Source organism: Podarcis pityusensis (assembly GCF_964106645.2).
Source record: "Podarcis pityusensis genome assembly, chromosome: 10".
Lineage (NCBI taxonomy): Eukaryota > Metazoa > Chordata > Lepidosauria > Squamata > Lacertidae > Podarcis > Podarcis pityusensis.
In genome coordinates this window covers 17,684,194-17,708,632 of record NC_138035.1, presented here as the reverse complement: position 1 = coordinate 17,708,632, position 24,439 = coordinate 17,684,194, and the positions used below count along the sequence as shown (strand labels likewise).

General features: G+C 42.8%; 1 protein-coding gene across 7 annotated transcripts in view; it reads left to right on the top strand.

The window, feature by feature from the left end:
• Positions 1-15,813: 15,813 nt before the first annotated feature.
• Positions 15,814-24,439, top strand: part of CALD1 (caldesmon 1) — a 186,951-nt gene continuing 178,325 nt past the window's right edge. For 4 of the 7 annotated variants that reach the window (XR_013991000.1, XM_081022760.1, XM_081022764.1 and 1 more), the window contains exon 1: positions 15,814-16,096. The gene's annotated coding sequence lies outside the window, so the exon portion shown is untranslated. The remainder of the gene's footprint in view (positions 16,097-24,439) is intronic. The other 3 variants (XM_081022759.1, XM_081022766.1, XM_081022763.1) reach the window with 2 other exon arrangements.

Here is a 24,439-nt window from a genome sequence, read left to right as displayed (position 1 = left end):
AGGTTTCAGATAGGAGCCTTTCCCAGCAATACCAGGAACTGAACCGGGGACCTATTGAATACAAAGTATTCAAAAGAGATATGAAAAGACCACTGGTAATACCCTGGAATTTCCTCACTCTGTACTGCAATAAATACAGACTTCTAAAGATGACATGATTTTTGAAAGCTGGTAAAGGAAGGCAAGAGTTTACATGATGTCCAGTAAAGTGAGCAAAGGATTCCATGTTAGTTTCCTTGTATGCAGATTCTATTCCAGGTTTTATGGTTTTGGTTAACTCATAAATTAAGATTCCAGATTAGTTGTCCAAGAAGTAAAGAATTCTTTTCTCTTTTTTGTAAAAAAAAAAAAAAAAAAGATATTTGGAATGAATCCCTGTCTCCTGGGAAAGGAAAGAATAAAGAATTGGAAGGGAAAAGCTGTTGAACTTGCTAACCAGCTACTGGATAATGGCAAATATTGCAAGCCTGTGCCATGGCCAATGGTGATGTAAGTGCCTACAGAGGCCAACAGGTCTGGATTATAAACAGGCGAGCCTCCAGGGCAGCAAAGAACAGTGACTTGCCTTTGGATTGGGACAGAGAATAAATGCAGTGAGTGCAGGGCCTCCTAATTACAAAATATTGGAAGCCAAAATGCATCTAAGAGAACTGTGGTTAGGGGCTATAATGCTGGTGAAATGATAACAAATGGTTGTTCTCATTTCCAAGTAAGGTTGAAAATGTATCTGGGTTACTTTTAGCTCATCAGCCGCTTTGTTTGCAACCATTGAATTATTTTAATCAACCAACTTAAAATAAACAGGACATTAGTATGAGAGAGAGTGACCAAGAACAAAGGAAAATAGGATTCCTAGACTTTTAATAGTTGGGTAAGACAAGGTATTTCAGAAGAATGCATTCTTCCCATTTCTGCATAAATACAATACTTGGCCAAATTTCTTTTTCTGCAACAAAGGAATAGAGAAGCCTGATTACTTAATGCTGAAGTTCATGTGAGGGGAGCGAAAGTGTTACTTCTGCTTGCGCAGGCTGCAAGTGTCTAAGGAAAAGGAGGGAACTTTGCTCATCAATCATTTGTTGTTGAAAACTGCTTCAGAGCTACACAGCTACCACTGTAATTTATACCACTGCTTACAGCCTGAACCACTGCATATTTACCAGGAAATCCCACTGAATAAAATGAGACTTACTCCCAGGTAAGCATGCATAGGATTTCAGCCTTGCTGTGGACAGCCTGTGTTGTAGTCAGGCATGCTAAATTAACAGTCCATTGCTCTCTTAAGGTAGGGGTGGAGATTCAATACTCTTCCAGAGGTTGTGTGGCTACAGCTTCCATAATTCCCATACTGAGGGGGGTGGGTTGTGGGGGTTGGAGTCCCACAACAGATGGAAAACCACAGGCTCCCTCATCCTGCCTTGAGCACAACCCAAGCTCTGGGCTCCTCCTTCCCTACCTCCTCCAGCTGCTCCTTTTCCCCTAGTAGAGAGAGAGCCAGCCGCAGGCTCGTATTAAGTGCCCTGCTAGGGAGCAGTAAAATAAACTAGTTAACAACACAGCTGCGAGGAGTCTGAAATCTGATGGACAATACAGCCACCATCAACTTAAGTCTCCCTGCTTCTCTTCCACCGTCTTAGCCATGGTGAGGTGGCTTAGAGAATCTTCACAGCACTGCAACAAGACATTCCACGTGGTAAAATTGTAGGTGTAAGAGCTTGCAATGGGAATGGATTTTTTTATTTTTTTTACCAGCGTCTCCATGGCAAGTAAAATATGTATGCCCAGGGAATTTGTGGCTAAGCCCAAGATATGAATCAAAGCTTTCCAAGACGTATGTAGAACCCTATAGAGCTTCTTTTCCATACCGACGTTTTAGCTGAATTTCGTAGAGCTCATAAAATGCCCGAAACTCCACTAATTAGGGAACAAAGAGTGGTTGCTGCAGGGAGGGGAAAATGCCTAAAGATATTGAGCAATGTGGTGACCCAAGCTGTGCAGCAATAACTTCTACCGAAAACAAAACCCAAACAGCTATTTTGAAATACAAAAGGGTGGGTGGTGAGGAAGATTTACGAGCCCATTTCTCACAGCGGTCCATGTTGCCAGCATACAGAGGCCAAAGCATCTGGAAGAGAGAAGTTAGCATGGAGTGAAGGGGAAGATAAACAGTGCAATCCTATGCCCGACTGCTCAGAAATAGGTCTGTCTTGTGCTCAGTTGGGTTTTCTCCTAGGTTTCCCTCCCCATGCATGCAGGGGGACTCGCAAAGGACTGGTGGATGTAGTGGGAGCTTGTTCTTGGCTCCCCAAATATGGGGAGACCAGCCACACTAATTCCCTTGTTGTGGAGAATTGGGAAAGGGAAATGGTGAGGAAATCATGACACCGTTGAGCCAATGCATTTACAATTCGTGGGGTTTAAGATGCAAGCTTTGCTTTTGATCAAGAATTTCCCCAGAAATTATAGGCCCTGCTGCACAGCTGAGTTTATTGTGGACATGTTTTCCTCAATGGTTGTGCAGGCCTTTCTTCCCTCTTAAGCCTCACTGGAAAGAACCCAATTATTGGGGCATATTCAGGGCAGACTGAAGAGTACTTTCCCCAAACATCGCATCATATGGAATTCATTGCCACAACATATGGTGATGGCTACTAGCTTAGAAGGCTTTAGGAAGGGATTACGCAAATTCAAGGAGGACCACGTCAATCAGTGGCTGCTGGGACAAGCCACATGTTTAGAAGCTGCTATATAGCTAAACAAGGACCCTTCACGATCATTTCTTCAAACAAAGAGCTACCAGTCTAAACCCACCTAGCTACCACACTGGTAGGTGGGCTTATTCTGCACCAAAAAACCATTCAATTCCTACAAAATTATATACAATTTGTGTTTTTTAAAGAAATATTTTCCCTCAATCTTCAATCCAAGTTGTTTGTATATAGGAGGGACTATGTTAATTTCTCTTGGTTTCTTGTTTTTCAAGCTTTCAGTTCAGCTTGCCCCATATCTGCATCAGTGTGAATCCTCACAAAATCTGTCAGTATTCCAGTGCACATTTCCCCAAATGAGCACATTTTTGCAAGAAATTTTTGCATTGTTATTTTCATGAATATTTTGGAGAACTGCATCACAAAATTCTGAGCAGTGTGAACAGTTGTCTCCCATTTGGAACTGAATTGGGGCTGCGACCAGTACAATCATAGTGAAAATAACTGGCCTTCTAAATTACAAGGATCCGGGGATTACTAGAAGTGTAAGATCATTTGCGGCACTATCTGCAGGAAAAGAAGAGTCCAATGTAGAGCTGTGATTAAACGACTCTTATTAGTGGAAATTGTCATACATTAGATTTTAGCATTATGCAACTGTCCTTTCCATGTCTGGTCCCATACACATACTTTTACACAAGTACAGAAAATGAGAAGCAAGCTCTCTCTCTCTCTCTCTCTTTCTTTCTTTCTCAGTGCTTCATTTGAATTGGGAAAAGCCAACTTCATGTGGTAGCAATTGACTTGTGCTTGAGATGTTGCCAATGCTCTTTGTGTTTTACAGCTGTTTTATACCTGTTTGTGGGGATGAGTATGATGATACAAGACGAAGAACGTACCAAAATGCATAAATGTTTTCAGTGGATTATTTTTTTAAAAAAAATTCATAAAATTATTTATATGCCGCTATGTCATAGAAATACTTCACAGCGGTTTGCAACAATATAAAACCATACAGTAAAATCACAAAAAGTTAAAAGCAACAGAATTAAGAGCAAACGTCAGTAGACCATGGGTGTGTGTGTGTGTGTGTGTACTCTTAATTGCCCACGGAACAGAAAAGTTGAAAAACAGAAAAGGCAGCCCTCCCTGTTGTAGTATGGCTATGTGCAGGCCAAGTTATGAAGTTGGGCTCACACGATAAGTGTAGAATCTGCTGTGGTTATTACATGCAGAGCGGGTACTAGAGCTGGTCTGGGCTATAACCTTTTCAAGAGTCTAGATGAAAGTTTTATGTACTTCAAGGGGGTTTGCAGTGATGACAGCAGGAATGACGACAAGCAATAAAATGTCATACTAGAATTATTTATGTGCATGGATTAAGTTCACATTCATCAAGGGAAGGCTGGAGGTTGAAAAAATGTAGTTATACTTCTCAAGAGCATTTTTTTTATAAAATAAAAATAAAAATAAATGTTGGATATGTGCTATGATGGCTAGTGTGCTCTTTACCAGTAAATTCCACTGGCATGTTTCAAGGCTAACAAGACTTTGCTTATGCCTTGGATTAGGTGATTTGCTGATAGATGTCATTCAGCTGGGCTTTCTGTCTGTGCATGTGACATGGAACTACAGTCATACCTTAGATCCTGAACGCCTTAGTACTCGGACGTTTTGGCTCCTGAATGCCGCAAACCCTGAAGTGAGTGTTCTGGTTTGCGAACCTTCTTTGAAACCTGAACGTCTGATGGGGCTTCTGTGGTTTCTGATTGGCTGCAGGAGCAGCCAGTCAGAAGCTGCACCTTGGTTTCCAAACTTTTTTTTTTAAAATAAGATATTTATTAAGATTTTTTGAAATATTACAGTAAAAATGAAAAAAGAAAAAGAAAAATACAAAATAAAAACAGTTAAAAACACACATGTTTTCCATTACTTATTTTCCTTTAGCTTGTTTCCCGGACCTCCTCATACCTCCCTTTTTTGTATTCTACTTCAATTTATTGGTTCAGCAAATCCTTACCATTAGATTTTTACCCATTTATAACCCTTTTTTCATATTCTCTTAGAGCATTACAGCTAGAAACCGCTTAATTTCTATCCAACATCATTCTATCATTCATTAATTTTACAATATTTCTGTAGATAGTCTTTAAATTTCTTCCAATCTTCTTCCACCGACTCTTCTCCCTGGTCTCGGATTCTGCCAGTTATTTCTGCCAATTCCATAAAGTCCATCACCTTCATCTGCCATTCTTCCAAAGTGGGTAGCTCTTGTGTCTTCCAATACTTTGCAATGAGTATTCTTGCTGCTGTTGTAGCATACATAAAAAAAGTTCTGTCCTTCTTTGACACCAATTGGCCGACAATGCCCAGAAGAAAGGCCTCTGGTTTCTTCAAGAAGGTATATTTAAACACCTTTTTCAGTTCATTATATATCATTTCCCAGAAAGCCTTAATCCTTGGGCACGTCCACCAAAGGTGAAAGAATGTGCCTTCAGTTTCTTTACATTTCCAGCATTTATTATCGGGCAAATGATAAATTTTTGCAAGCTTGACTGGGCCATTTAATCATAGCAGATTTCACTGTTTCATCCTGAGTATTCCATTTCAACAGCAAGTTATACATTCTTGACAAATTCTTAGTTTTGGGTTCTAACAGTTCTGTTTCTAATTTTGATTTTTCCACCTGGAAGCCAATTTTCTTATCCAAATTATATGCCTCCATTATCTGATAATAATGAAGCCAATCTCTCACTTTGTTTTTTAATTTCTCAAAACTCTGCAATTTCAATTTGTCTCCTTCTTGTTCCAAAATTTCCCAATATTTCGGCCATTTGGCCTCCATATTGAGCCTTTTCAAAGCTTTCGCTTCCATCGGTGACAACCACCTTGGGGTTTTATTTTCCAATAGATCCTTATATCTTATCCAAACATTAAACAGTGCTTTCCTGACAATGTGATTTTTGAATGCTTTATGTGCTCTAACCTTATCATACCATAAATATGCATGCCATCCAAATACGTTGTTAAAACCTTCTAGGTCCAAAATGTCTGTGTTTTCTAGAAGCAGCCATTCTTTCAACCAGCAGAAAGCTGCTGATTCATAATAAAGTTTAAAGTCTGGCAGGGCAAATCCACCCCTTTCCTTTGCATCAGTTAATATCTTAAATTTTATTCTGGGCTTCTTGCCCTGCCAGACAAATCTAGAAATATCTCTCTGCCACTTCTTGAAACAGTCCATCTTATCCACAATTTGCAATGTTTGAAACAAAAACAACATTCTAGGCAATACATTCATTTTTATCACAGCAATACGACCCAACATTGAAAGCTTCAAATTTGACCAAATTTCTAAGTCTTTTTTCACTTCCGTCCAACATTTTTCATAATTATCTTTAAATAAATTCCCATTTTTGGCTGTCATATTAATCCCCAGGTATTTCACTTTCTTTACCACAGTCAATCCTGTCTCATTCTGAAACCTCTCTCTTTCAATCGGTGTTAACTTTTTCTCTAAAACCTTAGTTTTTAACATGTTCAATTTAAATCCTGCCACTTGACCAAATTCTTGAATTAATTCTAAAACCTTTTTAGTGCTAGATTCTGGCTCCTGTAACGTCAATACTAAGTCATCTGCAAATGCTCTCAATTTGTACTGTTTGGCTCCAACCTGTATACCTTTAACCAACCGGTCCCTTCTAATCATATTCAGCAGAACCTCCAGGACCGATATAAAAAGCAGTGGGGAGATTGGGCACCCCTGTCGTGTCCCTTTTTCTATCTTAAATTCTTCCGTCACCACATTATTTACAATTAATTTAGCCTTTTGTTCAGAATATATTGCACCTATACCATTTTTGAAACCTTGGCCTACCCCCATCCCCTGTAGGTTCTTCTTCATAAAACTCCAAGAGATATTGTCAAAAGCTTTCTCCGCGTCCACAAATATCAAAACTGCTTTAGTATTTATATTCACTTCTAATTTTTCCAAAATGTCAATTATATTCCTCAAATTATCAGGCAAGTGTCTTCCCGGGAGAAAGCCCGCTTGGTCTTTATGAATCTCTTCCATCAATACTTTTTTCAATCTCTTGGCCAAAATATCTGCAAAAAAATTGTAATCCACATTAAGTAAAGATATAGGGCGGTAGTTCTTAAGCTGAGTCTTTTCAGTCTCTGTTTTAGGTATAAGTGTAATGTACGCCTCTTTCCACGACTCTGGTGCCCTTTTCCCTTCCAAAATTTCATTGCAGGCTTCCTTCAAAGGTTGCAATAGCCACTCTTTCAAGGATCTATAATATCTAGAAGTCAGCCCATCCGGTCCTGGAGATTTGCCCAATTGCATGTTTTGAATGGCACCTTCCACTTCCTGTTCAGATATTTTATAGTTCAGCATTAATTTACTTTCTTGAGAGATTTTTTGTAATCCATTTGTCTTCAAGAATCGGTCTATGTCTGTTTCTTTCTGTGGCCCTTGCGTGTATAATTGTTTAAAGTACCTCTGGAAACAGTTTCTAATCTCAATTGGGTTGTGTATATTCTTTCCTTCCACTTCTAAGTTTGTAATAGTATTTAATTTTTGTCTTTTTTTCATTTGCCAGGCCAACAATTTCCCACATTTATTAGCTGATTCAAATGTTTTTTGTCTCATTTGTTTAATTTTCCATTCTATTTCCTGATTTATCATTTCCATGTATTGTACTTGATATAATTTTATTTCTCTCAAAATCTCCTGCGACTTTGGTTTTGCTCTCAATTTCTTCTCACTTTCTTTTATTTTCTCCAAAATTTTATCTTTCTTCTCATTCTGACTTCTCTTCTTTATTGCATTCTGTTGTATCAGAAACCCTCTCATGACCGCTTTCCAAACGTTTTGGAAGTCAAACGGACTTCTGGAACGGCTTCCGTTCGGCTTCCACGACTGTATAGTTAGGCCGGAAGTCAGAATTGGGGTGGGGGTGGGGGGTGGAGTGGGATAGGGATGGATGGATCTTTTAATTTCAGCTCCCTCTGTTTCTCATTTCCCCCCATTTTAAATTCACATTTCTGCAGCAGTTTGCATTTTTAAAAACCCTCATGAAAACCCACCCACATTTTAGTGTAATTTTCTCTGAATAAACACATTTTTGTATGTTATTTTGAATAATGAACACATTCTTGGGAGCAGTGTACACCAATATAGTGCATTTTTGTGTTATTTTCATTAATTTATGCATTTTATACACATTTTCCGGCAATACATGCGTTTTTGTATACATTATTTGGTTGGAGAACTGTATCGCAAATTTCCTAAAAGTGAAATTTTGAAAGACAGCTGTGTTTCGGTTCATGAGAAGTGCAAATTGGGTAGTTTCTTATTAAAATGAAAACCAAATTGAATTTCTCCAGCATCCCTAGTTGAGGAGTGGAGGGAGAAGCACAGTGATTGAGGGAGATATGCCCTTGTCATCCTAAAATGTCTCCACAATCTTTTTTATGGCACAAGCTTTCATGGATTAGAGTCCACAATGAAGTATTGTTTGACCGCTCCCCCACTTCCTGAGGGAAAAAAACATAGATTGGCTGCAGTTTGGTGTTAAGTCACTTAGGAAATATCTCACAGCAATCAAGTGATTCACTCCACTCTTACTTTATCCCATCTCTGTCAACATAAGGCTGATCTGTGCCCTATGTGTCTCTGATGGCACCATGGTCTTTGCTGCTGTTGCATGAAGAGAGAGGGACCCTTCCTCATGTCCTGCAGGAGTGGTAATGTTGAGAGAGTTGCTCTAGATATGAGACACATTGCCCAGAGCAGGGGTGAATAACCTGGGAACCCTTCCTAGAATCCTGTTGCAGGGGTGTTTCCAACTCAGGTACTGACCTTTCCAGACCACTGGATCCCTTCCTGAGACAATCCAGAAGCCACTCCTCTCCTCTGTCCTGGCCTGGCCAGCCAACCTGGATGGGGCAGAGAAACTAGGCAGGTCATTGTTGCTTACTGGGTGGGAAGGCTGGCATGGTGCAAACACATTGACAGAGCCAATCTTGCTGGTGCACTTGCAGTGTTGACCTCCTTGTCCCTCCCTCTCTCCCACCCACCCACCGAGTAAGCCACTGATGAGGAGACGTTTCCTGTGTGGACAGTTCACCTTACCCGCTGGGAAGTGGTGTAGCAGCTCTGCTCCACCCATCATGAGGAGGCATTTGAGGATAGCTCAGATCTGAGGTCTAGCAGAGACATCACCTTGCCAACAAAGGTCCGTATAGTTAAAGCTATGGTTTTCCCAGTAGTGATGTATGGAAGTGAGAGCTGGACCATAAAGAAGGGTGATCGCCAAAGAATTGATGCTTTTGAATTATGGTGCTGGAGGAGACTCTGGAGAGTCCCATGGACTGCAAGAAGATCAAACGTATCCATTCTTAAGGAAATCAACCCTGAGTGCTTACTGGAAGGACAGATCGTGAAGCTGAGGCTCCAAGACTTTGGCCACCTCATGAGAAGAGAAGACTCCCTGGAAAAGACCCTGACGTTGGGAAGGATGGAGGGCACAAGGAGAAGGGGATGACAGAGGACGAGATGGTTGGATAGTGTTCTCAAAGCTACCAGCATGAGTTTGACCAAACGGCGGGAGGCAGTGGAAGACAGGAGTGCCTGGCGTGCTCTGGTCCATGGGGTCACGAAGAGTCGGACACGACTAAACAACAACAACAACAGGTCTGAGGTCTGGCCAGGGCTGAACCGAAAGAGAGAGAGAGATTGATTTACTCTCTCACATGATTGCCTACTGGGTGTTTTCTAGATTGTTTTAGTTCCCCTTCCTCCCCTAGATAGCACTTCCATTTCTATGAAGAAACACCTTTGGGCTGGTGCTGGTGGAAGGGCTCATTTGCGTACAACTGTGCTGGTTCCAAGGGAAACAAAATTACATGTCAAGGTTGTTCTTTTTGCAGCCAAACATTTAAACACTCGGCTATTCACAGCCAAATGCTGGCGAGTGTCTGTGAACTGTGATCACGCCAGGGTCTGTTCAGACACTGTTTGAACTGCGGGCACCTCTTAGGAAAGCTTTCAACCACAATAAACCTTTGCTTGAGTGGCTAAGGTGTGACGAGCTCTGGGAAGGGTCAGCAGCATCCGATACTGGCATTTCTCTTAAAAAAGGGAAACAACAGACTACACCACACAGCTCAAAGGCATCGTGGCATTCTCAAACCACTCCATTTGATGTATATCAGCAAAGAGTACAGTTGCAAAGAAAGACTCACAGCTGCCTCCCTTCACTGTGAGAATTTGAACGGGAAGCTATATCCCAAAGTCTTTGTCATTCTCATAATTAATCTCAAGCTTCCAGGCTTGGTGTTAAGGCACTCCAGCCCAGTTATATTTCCTTCATCCCTTTGTGTTTCTCCTTGATCTCACCATTCCACACAGCTCCTCTGGGATCCTAGCGACTCCCGCCATTCAGCCCAGGGGCGCTTGTGGCATTCTAGACATTACTGGACTACAGTTCCCATCACCACTGACTATTGGCCATGCTGCCTGGGACTGATGGGAGCTGTTGTCCCACAACATCTGGAGGGCCACAGGTTCCCCATCCGAGCTGTAGCCCCCTTTCTTGGAGCAAGCCCATTTGCCAAGCCAATTCCTTTTCTGCTTCCAAGGCTCACCTCTCATTTCTCTAGTATAGTGGGTCTCAAAAGGCATGGCAGGAGAGAATGGCAGTGTGATGGCCTGGGATTCAGACTCAGAGGCTGAACCTGAGGAATCTCAGCCTGCGCAGGAGTCCCCGCCTCCAGAACCAGCTGAGCTGGGGCTGAGGCCTGAGCCTGAAGGGTCCTCACCTGTGCTGGATCCTCAGGTGCAGGCACCATCTGAGTCTGCTCTGGCCTCTGAGGTGATGGAGGACCCATTGCCTGCAGGTGCTCCACTCTCAGCCCCATCAGGGGAAGAGGAGGCTGCCTTTGGGTTCGGTAACCCTCCAGCCTCTCCTGAGCTGCAGAGGCTCATGGCAGAGAGGCGGAGGGAACTAAGTTCCTGCAGGAGGAGTGCTCGCCTCCAGGCCAGGAGAGGCGAGTCACCTGTAGACCGAGGCCGCCCTATGAATAGGGGCAGATAAAAGCCAGTCAGCCCCAGTTCCAGGTTGCGGGAGCAAGGTTGTTGCTAGCCTGTTTCTGCCTGCACCCTGCCCTGCTCTTCTGCCAGAGTTCCTGACCACACCCAACTCCCCGCCTTGGACCCAGCTACAGCTTTGATGGACAGCCTCCATACCACACCATCGACCTCGGACTGGACTCGGACCTCGCCTCTATGTTAGCCCCCGGGACCAGCACAGGTAGGTAGGAAGATTCAAAGAGACATTTAAACATTCCAGTGTAGCATACAAGTGGTGACCATTTTGCATGTGAACTGATGGATGCAAAACTGCTGATGTGCACGCTGCTTTCGGCCCTGGAAGGGTGTGGAACAGGGTGGAATGGGGCAGGAAGGGGGTGAATTGGGCTTATGCATGACCACTGACACATGCAGCGACCTGGAATGCAACCCTCGAGCAAATGGGGAGTTGCTTGTACTATGAAAATATTTTTTAATTCACATAATATGGATAGATATTGCTTCAAAATGAGAGCGAGGACGAGTTGGCCAGACTGACTTGCAGAATCCGAGACCAGGATGATCAGAAATTCCAGAAGGAATGGAGTAAATTTATTGTATATATAAATGACAATTGTAAAAATTTAAAGACACTAGCAGGACTGAAGTAATTCCTACAATGTAGACAAGTTGTAAAGAGTTAGAATGCGCGATTGGAATTGATAAGGAATACCAGTTGAAGGGATGGAGGGAAGCAGTAAGCTCAACAGAGAAAAGGGGTCATATGTTGTTTAATGTATGGTTTGAAAAAGTGTATAAGAAAAACAATAACAAATATTGGGAAAAAACACAAAAAACAAAACAAAATGAGAGCGAGGACATCAAGTGATACTGAAGACAATCGTAGCTGTGATCAGAATCACATTTCGAACAGAATGCTGGAGAATAGTGTTGGCTAATCTTCTACAGTTCTCCATGACATATTGTTCTAAACAGATTTTCAGCTCTGACAAATAGAAGGCTTCTTTGTGTTGATGAAGAGATGAGAATTTTTTGGTCTCAAATGAATATTAGGCCTAATATAAATGAGATTACTCGGCAAAAGCAAGCTCATCCCTCTCATTGAGTTTGTGTACTTACTGAAGGTACAATACAGTATGTAAGTATATAATGGTATTTTGGGTAGGATTCATGTTCTTATGTAGCTGCATTGTTTTATACTTTCTGGATGCCCCATGATCATATTATAAAGCAGTTGTGTTCTATGTTGTCAATCAAGCACTGCTCTAGGAATTTTCTTTCTGTTCCCCCATGTGTTGTTGTTTAGTTGTTTAGTTGTGTCCGACTCTTCATGACCCCATGGACCAGAGCACGCCAGGCACTCCTGTCTTCCACTGCCTCCCGCCGTTTGGTCAAACTCATGTTTGTAGCTTTGAGAACACTGTCCAACCATCTCGTCCTCTGTTGCCACCTTCTCCTTGTGCCCTCAATCCTTCCCAACATCAGGGTCTTTTCCAGGGTCTTTTCTCATGAGGTGGCCAAAGTATTGGAGCCTCAGCTTCAGGATCTCTCCTTCCAGTGAGCACTCAGGGCTGATTTCCTTCAGAATGGATAGGTTTGATCTTCTTGCAGTCCATGGGACTCTCCAGAGTCTCCTCCAGCACCATAATTCAAAAGCATCCATTCTTCGGCGATCAGCCTTCTTTATGGTCCAGCTCTCACTTCCATACATCACCACTGGGAAAACCATGGCTTTAACTATACAGAACTTTGTCTCTGCTTTTTAAGATGCTATCTAGGTTTGTCATTGCTTTTCTCCCAAGAAGCAGGTGTCTTTTTATTTCGTGACTGCTGTCACCATCTGCAGTGATCACGGAGCCCAAGAAAGTAAAATCTCTCATTGCCTCCATTTCTTCCCCTTCTATTTGGTGATGGGCCCAGTGACCATGATCTTAGTTTTTTTTGATGATGAGCTTCAGACCATATTTTTCACCTCGTCTTTCACCCTCATTAAAAGGTTCTTTAATTCCTCCTCACTTTCTGCCATGAAGGTTGTGTCATCTGCATATCAATAAAAAAAATATGGTGTGGCTGAAAGTGTGGCCCAGAGAAAAACGTTTGAGAACCACAGCTCCAGTATATTGGTTCCTGAATCAAACTACCGTAGTTCTATTGACTTAAATACTATATCTGGGTAGGAAGGAAATTCTGCAGAACTAGGATAGATTGATAGTAGCCTAGAAGGAAAGTGTTGTTGACAGGTGACCAGCAGTCCTGTGGGGCCAGATGACCACGCCTTGCTCTGATTTGGGGGGAATTATTTATGGGAGGGCTGAGTTTGGGGAAATGAAGCTGCAGGCAGTTTAGGGAAGTTTTTAATGTTTGATGTTTTATTCTGTTTAATATTCTGTTGGAGCTGCCCACAGTGGCTGGGTATAAATAAAATATTATTATTATTATTAGTTTTTAAAAAGCTTGGGACTCTTAAGTATAAGAATCTGGATGTATGCTAAGCTTAACAGATCTGGAGTTAAGTCTCCTGGTTCCTTTCTTGCATGTGGCCACAAGTAGACTCCTATGTCTTCAAGTTTTGAAATGAACCCATTCATATGTGACTAACCCAGGGCATTCTGGTCTGGATTAAAGAATGGATCTGCCATATTACAACTAGCATTAAAGACCACAAAGTCTCCTGGCCCTGAATAATCAGGTGACCCCAGAGAGCCAATCCACATGCAACTGCCTGCTATAAACTCCAAAATATGCTGAGAACTAGCTGGTCTAGGGCCTGAGTGCCTGACAATTGCATTCTCCTTCACCATCTTGGCTCACTGACGTCAATAGGATCAAGCAATACACACCCTTTTTGGCCTGGATTGATCTGTATGTGCGTGTGTTGGGGGAATGGCAACTATGAATGTATTGTTCTATCTTTCAGCAGAGAGTTAGGCGAGAGGAGCTTTTGATTCCCTCCAAGTATATGAATCTGTGGATACCTTTGTAAGTGGTGGGGTCATTATGAACGCATGGATAGTCTGATTCCCTGTGTTGGCCAATTCAGTCGGCTGGGTAACCTGAGGAGGAGGTGGGCCCATCTCAGATCTTTTCTAGAGGCTTTCATTGTAGGCGTTAGTTATTCATTTGGCACCATCTGTATAAATATATTGTGTTTAGAGACTAAGCAAAATATAATTCCTGTGCAGAGGAGTCCAAATTTAGACAACAGAAGCGGAGTACAGAGGGAAAAACTAGAGACGGAGGAGAATAAGGGAGAAGCGGAGGTAAGAAAATTGTGCAGAGTAAAGGGAGGAATTGAAAAGGAAAGAATAACAAGGGCTTTTAGTGAGCAAATGCTTCACTGAAGTTCACTAACATGCTAAGTGAGAGAATATTATTATCTCAGAAAGGAACACGATTCCTGGTTCTTCATTGGGGGTGAGGAGAAAGCAGTGTAAATAGTTATTGATTTAAGATACTAATTCCTACTTTATCACAAAATTCCAGGTGGCTATACATAGCCCCTCCCCTAACCTGTTAACCTGAAGTTGCCTACAGAAGGGGGGAAATGGTCATTGCACCCATCTCTCTCATTGTGTCCTTCTAAGTGGCAGCTGTTGGTGGCCCCTTCCACTACTAGGGGTAATGGTGAGTTGCCCTGAAATGCAACCTTTTATCCCCACCCCCTCACCTTGTAGTTATGGAGCAGCCATTTGCTTATGATGGATTGTGGCTGACTCAAGATATTTTGCTGCCAGGGGCAGAATAAAAAATGGCACCCTTCTCCTCAAGTCAAGCACGATGGTACACAAGGCTGACCAAGTAATGTTGGCACCTGAGGTAGAAAACCCCACAAGTGACTCTCACTATTATTGGGAAAATAACCAACAATTTGTTGCTGTTCTATGACACCCAAAGTCAGCTACAATTTTTTTTCTGATAAATTTGTGCATCTTGACTAACAGACAAATATTTTTACAAGCAATTTCCCCTAATATTACGCATTTTGTAGGTTATTTTCACTAGCGCCTTCATTTGTTTAGACCCACTTCCCCAGTGTGTGAATTTTTGTAAACATTTGTTGGAGAACTGTGTCGTAAAATTCAGATGAGTGCGAATTTCGAAGGACTCCTTTGTTTTGGTTTTGCATAAGTGTCAATTTGATAGATTCAGCTTTAAATGTGAACTGAATTGAGTTTCTCCTGCATCCATATGTGCTATATCAACTTTTTAACTGGAGATGCCAAGAACTGAAGGGGAGAACCTTCTCCATGAAAAAGCATGAACTTGTCACTGAGCTGTGGCTTTTCCTTTTGGAGAGTGGGACGAATAGCTGGAATAGCTAGCCAGATATTTAGAAAGATACAATTCAACCGATCAGAGTTGTTGTTGTTGTCTTTAAAAAACCCCAACAACAATGCCATGAGAAATATGCAAGGACTACAGAGTAATTTTTTTAAAAGAGAAACCAGCGTATTTTAATAGTTGCACATGCATCTGAAAATGCTTTCTTCTCTGTTCAAAATGCTTCTAAAGCCCGCTAACTCATCTTTTTCACTCTCCCCTCCACTTTCCTTTCCCAGCAGATTCGAAATGATAAAGGAAATACTTCTAAAACATCTGGTATTCATTCCCAAAATACAGTGTCGCTGTATTTTGTTTGCGTCGAATGCCTTGCTTTTAATTTTATCCCACCTCCTCCTCTCCAAAATGAATGCAGCAGTAAATATGCAGAGAACGATTCTCTCCCCCCACCCCCAATTTCCAATATATTTCATTTAAAAAATATATATACACAAAAAAACCACCCTCCATTTGTGTTCAACAAGAGAGCCTCTTTCTCCAAGATTAACATTTCTTATGATTGTTCCTGACAGAGGATTTACTTTCAGAGGCCCTGCGAAGGATAACCAAAAAAGGGCATGGAGCAAGACAGTTTTGGCAGCTTGTGCGAATTTTCGGAGGTTTTTAGGTCTTGGTTTTCTTATGAGTGGCTTCCTGAGCGTGCCTAGGGAATGACAGGCATCCCTTCAGGCTGGCTGACCCCACCTTTGGCTGAAGCCTAGCCATTGGCTGCTTATTAGAATAAATTGAGGACAATGCATACCACTGGCTGCCAATTTTAAACATAAGGGATATGTATTCACTTAGCACTGACTTTTGGGAGGGGCCAAGGAGAGAGTTTAGTTCCATGGACTAGGGCTTGTGGGGCTTAGACTGCCCGGGTGCTTCTTATGCTCTGCTGCTGCTGCTGCTGCCGGGAAACAGCCAGAGCCTCATTGCTTAGACCGGTCTGAGAACAGTTTCTGCTGCTGAGGTAAGGGCTCAATGAACGATAAATAAATCAAGAGGGCTTTTTTCTTTTTGCACTTGCACTGTGGATAATTTGCAGGCGCATTCCCATTAAAAACAAACGCAAAGCAAGCGTTAGAGGTATTGCAAAGAGCGCCTTGCAGCTTTGCAATGATGCTCAGCGTTGAATTAACGGAGGAGGGATGTCAGAGTCTGATGTTTCCCGGAGATACGTTTTTTTTATTGTATATGTGTAAGTATGATTGGTATGTTTGCACAGAACGAAGGCTCCGTGCAGCAGGATTTCTTACCTGTCTGTCATTGGGAGACGGATAACAACTGCCCTATTAGATGGGGTGTTTTATCTCCCGTTGTAACAGGGCTGTTAATCTCCTTTTTAAAGCGTGGGGTTTTTGTTTCAAAACTTGAGGAAGAAAAGCTGCACAATTGGAAACTAGCCTCTCTCTCCCCAGCCCGCCCCACCTTTTTAAGAGTCCAAAACCTGGACTCTGAAAAGCTTAGCAGCAGAGAGAGAACGCAAGCAGCACAGACCTGGCAAAGCTCTGGTTAATGTTATGGATTTGATATGTTGCTGAAACAGATGTCTCGCTCCGACTGTCTTTCATAAAAGAGGAGCTTTGTTGAAAGTAGTCTCCATCCGTTTTTAGTTTTTAGCCTTCCACATGTAATGTTGCCTATTGCCAGGATGTTTCTTATGAGGCAGCCTTTCCGGTTAACAGAAGAAATGTTCATGGGTGGAACTGGCTGATAATAAAGTGAGTGTGGGTGGGTGAGCCAGACTGTCGCTCTGCAAAGACTGGAAGCAGACGTTTAAAGCACTCCTGACATGCTCTGATGACTTTGTGAGTAGAAGGTGATGATATTCTGGAAAGCACAGAATTTCTCTTAATGCTAGTAATAATGGGAGCAAAGGGGTGGAAATGTCTAAAGGAGACAATATCCTTCACCCAGAACCAAAGATAATACATGGGCATGTACTGTTTGTTTGCTTTTGTTGAACAAAATGGCTTTCTTTTCTTTCTTTTTGGTAGCCCAAGCTTCCTTTTCTCGGTATGTGGCTGTGCCTATATTTTGTTTTTGTTCATTGTGGATCTTTTTTGCCCTGGAAAACGGACTATGTAGGCGAAAGCTCTCTTAAAAACATCAAGGACAAGCTACCAGGAACCTCTGCTGAGCAAACACCTTTAAATTAATTTGAGATGCAGGAGAGGTGTGCTCTCCCAGGATGTGCTTTTTTCATAAGATCATTGCACACATTCGCATCCTTTCGGTAGACACCTAAAAATGTAATGTGTGAATCAGACATGTGTTGGGCAGTCTTTGTATCACTTGGCTACACATGTCACAGAGGCAGCTCCCTGACCAGGGGATACCCAGTCACAAACCTGGGTTCACTGCCCCATTATGCATGGAAAAGCTCTTAGGTCCACTTCACATGTTACAGTTTAGATATAACTTACAAATGTAATGTGGGAATGCATCAAGCACTTGAATCAGACAGTTACACTTGGGAGGGACTTGCAGTTGGCTGGCGGTAAGTCTGGGTTTCCCCCTGAACAATGTGTGAAATTGCCCAAGAAACAATGGATGAGATCTAAACCGTCAACACAACGATATATGCAATAGATAACACAAACATCAGAATCGTGTCTGTTTCATAAGGACTGCCACAGCATGCAGTTCATTAAGCAATGCTGCTTTTAAATTCAAATTCCTTTTAGCGGTGCTTACAACTTATAAGGGAGTACAGTGCCTTGTAAGTGTTGCCTCTATGGTCCAGTGTTGCCTTCAACCTACCAATCATTCTCTTGGTCAAACTAGGCATGATGTATGAGCTCTGGGTGTGGAAATTCCAACCGCATTTCCTTAAGTTGTGATGTGACTACTGATAGTGGATCAGGGCTGCCACATCAAGGCAGTGGACTTCTTAGCTCTTTGCCCTCCAGCTGATTTCCAAATCAACCCCGCCCCCCCAAGTTCCTATTAATCATGAAGGGGAAAACTTATTTCCTTCCGCATGAGCATCTGGACAAGGAATGGGGCAACTGAGAAGTGGTCCAGTCCAGTCTTTCACTCTTGGCTTCTGGCAGAAAGATGGACTGGACCACTTTAACTCCCCGTCATTGTCTGTATGCAGCTTAATCTTCCACACAGAGAGATGTGTACAGGCCAGGTGCATATGCAGATGCAACAGGGGCACTTTGGATGCTGAAGCAGCATAATTTAATAGCCTTACTTCAGCTGATTTTGCAGTGGATCTGATTTGCAAGTGAGTGAATGAGGATGGTTGCAGAAAGGGATTGACAAGGTGCTGAATTTGCAAACGGGTCATTGGCAACAAGTGTGCTTCCCCCCCACTTTCCCCAGAAATTGGATATTTGGATAATAGGATTCAACTCATAGGGGCAGAGGAGTCTTTGGCTCCCCAATAACATTTTTGAGGAAGCTGCACCGCCCCCAAAGTTGATGGGCATTGCCATTCAAATGGTGTGTGTACACTGCATCATGTGTACGACTGGGCAGGGCTTACCTGCTCCCACCAATATTTTATGCAAGTGGGCACTCCTGATCTGGATGAAATACGCTGACAATTGCATGCATGTGGAGAACTCTTTTTATGATTCACATCCAGCTGGAAGCACCTTTGTTAATAAAACAATAAAGGCTTTGTTCTGTAATAATTAAGGGCCAAAGCAGCTCTGGAATCAGGAACATTTCTCTCTCCAGTTTGGATCAGGGACATAGTGCTGGTGGGGGAAGGGTTAAGCATGATCTCACTTGCAGTCATTTTCCACATTTAACCCTTCCACAACCTCTTTGCAGGTATGTCCCCCTACCAGCGTGGCAAATAGCAAATTGGGAGGGGTGTATGTGCCAGCACTGCAACACTGTTGGCTCAGTGTATGGTTGCCCCATATGGTTACCTTTAAGAACTTCAGGTTGGAACATTTGGGCAGTGAAGTGATCTCAGGTTTTGGACTGGCTCCACCCACCCAAGCTGGCAAGGAAGGACTATAAAAAACTTCCTGTTTGGTCTGAAGCCTTGCCTGAGCGACAATGCTTTCCTAATTCTGGTATGTTTCTGCACAGCTCTTGGTGAGAACCCTTTGTCCCTTGATGAGGGCTTATCTCCTGTTCCCCTCTGAATTGCTGCCTGAAGCTCAGCAATTTTAACTGGGGGGGTGAAATTATGGCATATTGGCACATGGAGAGTTAACTCTTCCACATCCTGCACTGTAATCCCAGTCCAAATCACACTTGTTATTAAGTTTAAATAAATAAATGTGAAGATCCTGAGTGTGGGTCCTCTGCATCGTACCAAGACGCCCCTTCAATGTTGAGCTGTGTGCCCCCTCCTGTTATTTCTGTTTCAAAGCCTTTGGGAGGAAGATGAGGGAAGGGGTCACAAGGCTGTCGCTATAGCACTGGAAGTTAGAATAGTGCATATTCTGGTTTCTCTTCAGATCGTATGCCTTTGGTCAGAATGTGTTGTTCATATTAACTTTGGTTTGCAAAAAATCCTTAGTATTTGCGGACGTTAACATATTTTCAATTATTTTCCTGTGATGTGGGTACTAATGTATCGATGAGGAAAGTGGACCCTGCGGGTTGTTAGGAGAGGTGTGTTTTGGTTTGTGTATTGGGTCGGCATCCCTCTTAATGGACAGTCCAGCAGGTTCTTCTCAGAAATATCTCGCCAAACATCTTTGTCACCTGGTTTGGAATATGAATTTCTCCAGCTCATAATGCTTGGATGTATTTCAAATCGAGCACAGCTTCAATTAGAAGTTATTATCTGGCTCAGAATGTGATAGAAGATTGTTCACATGCACGATCCGCGACCCCATCAAAAACACTGCCTGTTTTTTGTCTGAATCGTAGCTCTGCAAAAGGCCTCCAGAAGCTGTTTTTAGGCTCCAAGAAACTGCAGCTCTTCAGCAATTAGCACCAGGCGTGGCTTGGGAAAGAACCCAAGTCTCCAGAGCTAGAAAAAGAAAGCTCATAAATAACTGTTTTGAGTCAAGCTGAGTGGAGTTCACCTCTGACCAGTTCTTCATTTTCTGGTTGGGTGCCACAGAAATTGCAGCTTAGCTCAGACCTTCTCCGTATCTATAAGGAACTGCATTGGTGTTCCCTCCCTCATTGTTGTTGTTGTTGAATCGTTTAGTCGTGTCCGACTCTTCGTGACCCCATGGAACAGAGCACGCCAGGCACTCCTGTCTTCCACTGCCTCCCGCGGTTTGGTCAAACTCATGCTGGTAGCTTCGACAACACTGTCCAACCATCTCGTCCTCTGTCGCCCCCTTCTCGTTGTGCCCTCAATCTTTCCCAGCATCAGGGTCTTTTCCAGGGAGTCTTCTCTTCTCATGAGGTGGCCAAGTACTGGAGCCTCAGCTTCAGGATCTGTCCTTCCAGTGAGCACTCAGGGCTGATTTCCTTCAGAATGGATAGGTTTGATCTTCTTGCAGTCCTTGGGACTCTCAAGAGTCTCCTCCAGCACCATAATTCAAAAGCATCAATTCTTCAGCGATCAGGCTTCTTTATGGTCCAGCTCTCACTTCCATACATCACTACTGGCCCTCCCTCATTACTGTGCGCCATTTGCATAGATTTGAAGGCCTGCAAAGGGCATCCTATATTGTACTTCTAGAGCTTTATGGTGCAGAAATGCCACATGGTGGGGGACTGTGCACCGTTGGGGTTCCTTATCACATGGAGTATCTGTGCACGCATAGCTCTACTAACCCACAGAGGTGCTCCTTTTTTAGGTCTATGGGTCTACATGTGAAGGTCATGGGCAGAGCCAGTGGTGTGGTCCCACTCTTCTTTCCCACCACTCCCCTCCGCATACCTTCTACCCAATGAGAATATTTGAACAGGGCTTTTCCTATCATTATTAAAATAATGAAAGCTGTGATTTTCAAGGTGCTGAATGCTGTGTTCTGTACAAGCTCCAGCCCTTCTGTGGAACACACACAGTGCTTTTGAAGTCTATTGGTTTCAATGGGGTTTTTTGTTTTTGTTTTAGCAAACTGGACTTCCTCAGGAGTTTACATTTATGGAGTTCTTTCCTTCCAAGTAATATGAATGTGGAGGCGGAAAGTTTATCTAGGGACAATTGAGGGATTTTAGTCCTTGTGAATTCCTATATGAAATGGCCTTATCAGGATCTCTTGGACTAATGTGCAGCTTGGGACTTAGGCATCCAACAGATTTTCCACATTTCCAAATTCTGCAGTTCCTGGATGTTCATCTGTCAAAATATTCACTGAAATATGTATTTTGGAAGGAGTTGTGTTTTTGCATTAAAAATAAAAATAAAAAATCAGATGAATGTGGAAAGAGAGTGGAATGAAATTGTGGGTGAAAACCTGAGAAATGTATAATGACCAGAAGTTGGCAGATTCAACCATCCCTAACCTGGAGGAAGGATGTGAAATTGGCAGCATTCCCCGAGTAGCAAAGGTAGCCTGCGTTTTTGTGACAGTCTCCGTTCTCAGGGACTTGGGGAATGACAAGCAGCCTGCCCAACTGGCAAGGCCAAAGGGAGCATCCTTGTGACTGCTCTCACCAGGGTTTCCAAGCAGAGGAGAGCCTAAGGAACAGATGGGAAACCTTTTCCACTTCAAGAGCCACATTCCCTCCTGGGTAACCTTGCAGGGGCCACATGCCACTGGTGGACAGGGCCAGGAAGTAAATTTTACCTTTGTATGGTAGGATTGTTTCCATACATACAAGAAGGTTGGCGGTTCGAATCCCCGTGATGGGGTGAGCTCCCGTTCCTCGGTCCCTGCTCCTGCCAACCTAGCAGTTCGAAAACACATCAAAGTGCAAGTAGATAAATAGGTACCGCTCCGGCGGGAAGGTAAATGGTGTTTCCGTGCGCTGCTCTGGTTCGCCAGAAGCGGCTTAGTCATGCTGGCCACATGACCCGGAAGCTGCACGCCGGCTCCCTCGGCCAATAAAGTGAGATGAGCACCGCAACCCCAGAGTCGGTCACGACTGGACCTAATGGTCAGGGGTCCCTTTACCTTTTTTACTCTATTCAGGAAAGCAAAGAGGCATCACCAGAGTTCATGGACAGGCTACACCCTTCTGTAGTCTTCGACATAATATCATGGAGGTTGCTAGGAGAGGGAAAATGGGGTGGAAGAAGTGGCAAAAAGATGTGGGAAGAAGGGAGAAGATGGAGAAAAGAGGCAAAACAACAACAACAAAACCCTGCAAAAGGAGTGCCCTCTCCACTTTTGACTCTCTTCCTGCCCACTGCTGGCTTTGCTTTCAATATCAGCACCAACAGAACAAGACCACATAAGCACACGCAAAACTTTGGCATCAGCCTTAACTTGGGAAGGCTGATTATTCTTTGGGAATGAAATTTGATGTGTTATTTTTTAAGACGAACCTATTGATGAGACTAGAATTTGTGATCTGAGCAACTGGAACCAGGACAGGCAGTGGTGGGAAAGTACCCTACTTGGAAAAGCTTTGGCTCTGTGGAAACTTCCACTACATATTTCAATGCTCTGCTCATACCGATAATAAATAAGGGTCCTCTGAGAGATGCTGCGCAGGGTGTAAAAACAAGACAATAAGCAACCCGCCCGTTTGCACATTCATTGGTTGGATGTCCTTAAATAGGAAAAAAGGGGGAATAATGGAAATTGGCTCATAGAACTGTGTAGAACACCATGTCTAGTCATAAATACTTTTTAGCTTGGAACTACCCAGAGGTTGTGGGATACGTCAATATGTACGCATGCCCCCCTAACCCCCGCCACACACACAGATTGACAAGTTACAACGAAACCCAAAACAATGCTGGGAATATTGCCCTTAAGAATCTGGTAACTCAGACTTGTCAGGAACTTTATATTGTAGTTTTAAAGAACACAAAGGACAGAAACAACAGATTTACGAGGCAAACTTTCTTCGCACCAGCTAATCCGTGGGGAGATATGATCAGCATTGCCATAAAACACGTTTGTAAATAAGCAATTCCGCAGGCCTGGGATTTTGGAGGGGGCTTTTGAAACGTGCCCTCTCTCCTTTTTAAGAACACAATTACTGGGTCATATGCATGACCCATCTCATCCACTAGTTTATTTCCAAGCGTGGCTGTTGGTGGATTTGACAGGGAAAGTGTTCAAGAACATGGAGCAGGGAGTTAAGCCAAATGTTCAGGGGTGTTTTGAGGACAGACTTGATGGGAGAGAAACGGAATCACATGGCCGTTCTGAAAGGAGAGGGAATAAAGAATAATAAGCAGGGTCCTTGTGGAAGTATATTGGAGGAGCACAGGTCACAGGAAGGGTATAATGAGAAATAAGGAGGTGACGGGAGATTGTAGGACAAGTACATTGAGGGGTTTAAGGGACAAAAGCTTGAACTGGATACAAATGGGGTTTGAGGAAGGGGTTCCTATGGTTTGATCAACCATCGATATGCGTGCCTTTTATTTTTTTAAAGGGTGAACAGATAGTATATGTTGAAAATACTCACATTACTCAGGGGTTTTTTTGTTTGATTGCAAAATTGCTTGGAAAATGCTTAACCATTATTTATTATTATTATTATTATTATTATTATTATTATTATTAAATAGCTCAGTGATCTTGAGCCTCTCTTGGTTTTTGAGCAGTACACCTGTTCTGGAAGTGAGATTTTATTTTTTTATTTTTAGTATTTTATTTTCAATTTTTCTAATAACAATTTTCTTACACATAGATATCCAATCCAAATTTGCATTGATTGACTCCCCCCTGCCCCGGTTTCCAATTTTTTATTTTATATTTTTCATTGCATCTAATTATTTCCCCCAATTAATTTCCAATTATTTTTCACATCATAATCCGGCCTTCAGCTCATAAATGCTGCAGCAATCCTGCTAATGTTTCCACGTTCTTGCAGTGTTCTTTAAAATAATCCACAAAGTTTTTCCAATCTTGATTAAATGAAATGGAGTTGAGATTTTAAATCTGAACCATCTTCCAGTTCCACATAAGCAGCTCCTAAGCATGAGATCCTAGCCCTCAACCACGAATAATCTGTATTGGCAATGATCCAGTGAAGCTGGAGACACTTCCATACTCTGTTGTAGCCTTCCTCAACCTGTGTGCTGGCTGATGCTGATGGAAGTTGCCATCTGGAGAGGGCACCAGGCTAGGGAAGCTTGCTCTCTTGCTTGAAATATTCTTCTGAGGCAACAGTTGGCATCGCTCACTTTTCCAGCTTGAAAATAATCACAATAACCTTTCCGTTCAGATTGCTCACGTTGACAGCTGCCTCCCGAAGCTTCGGTTATCAAAGTGGCTTCAAACCTTTCCGGCGTTCAAGTGCCTCAGAG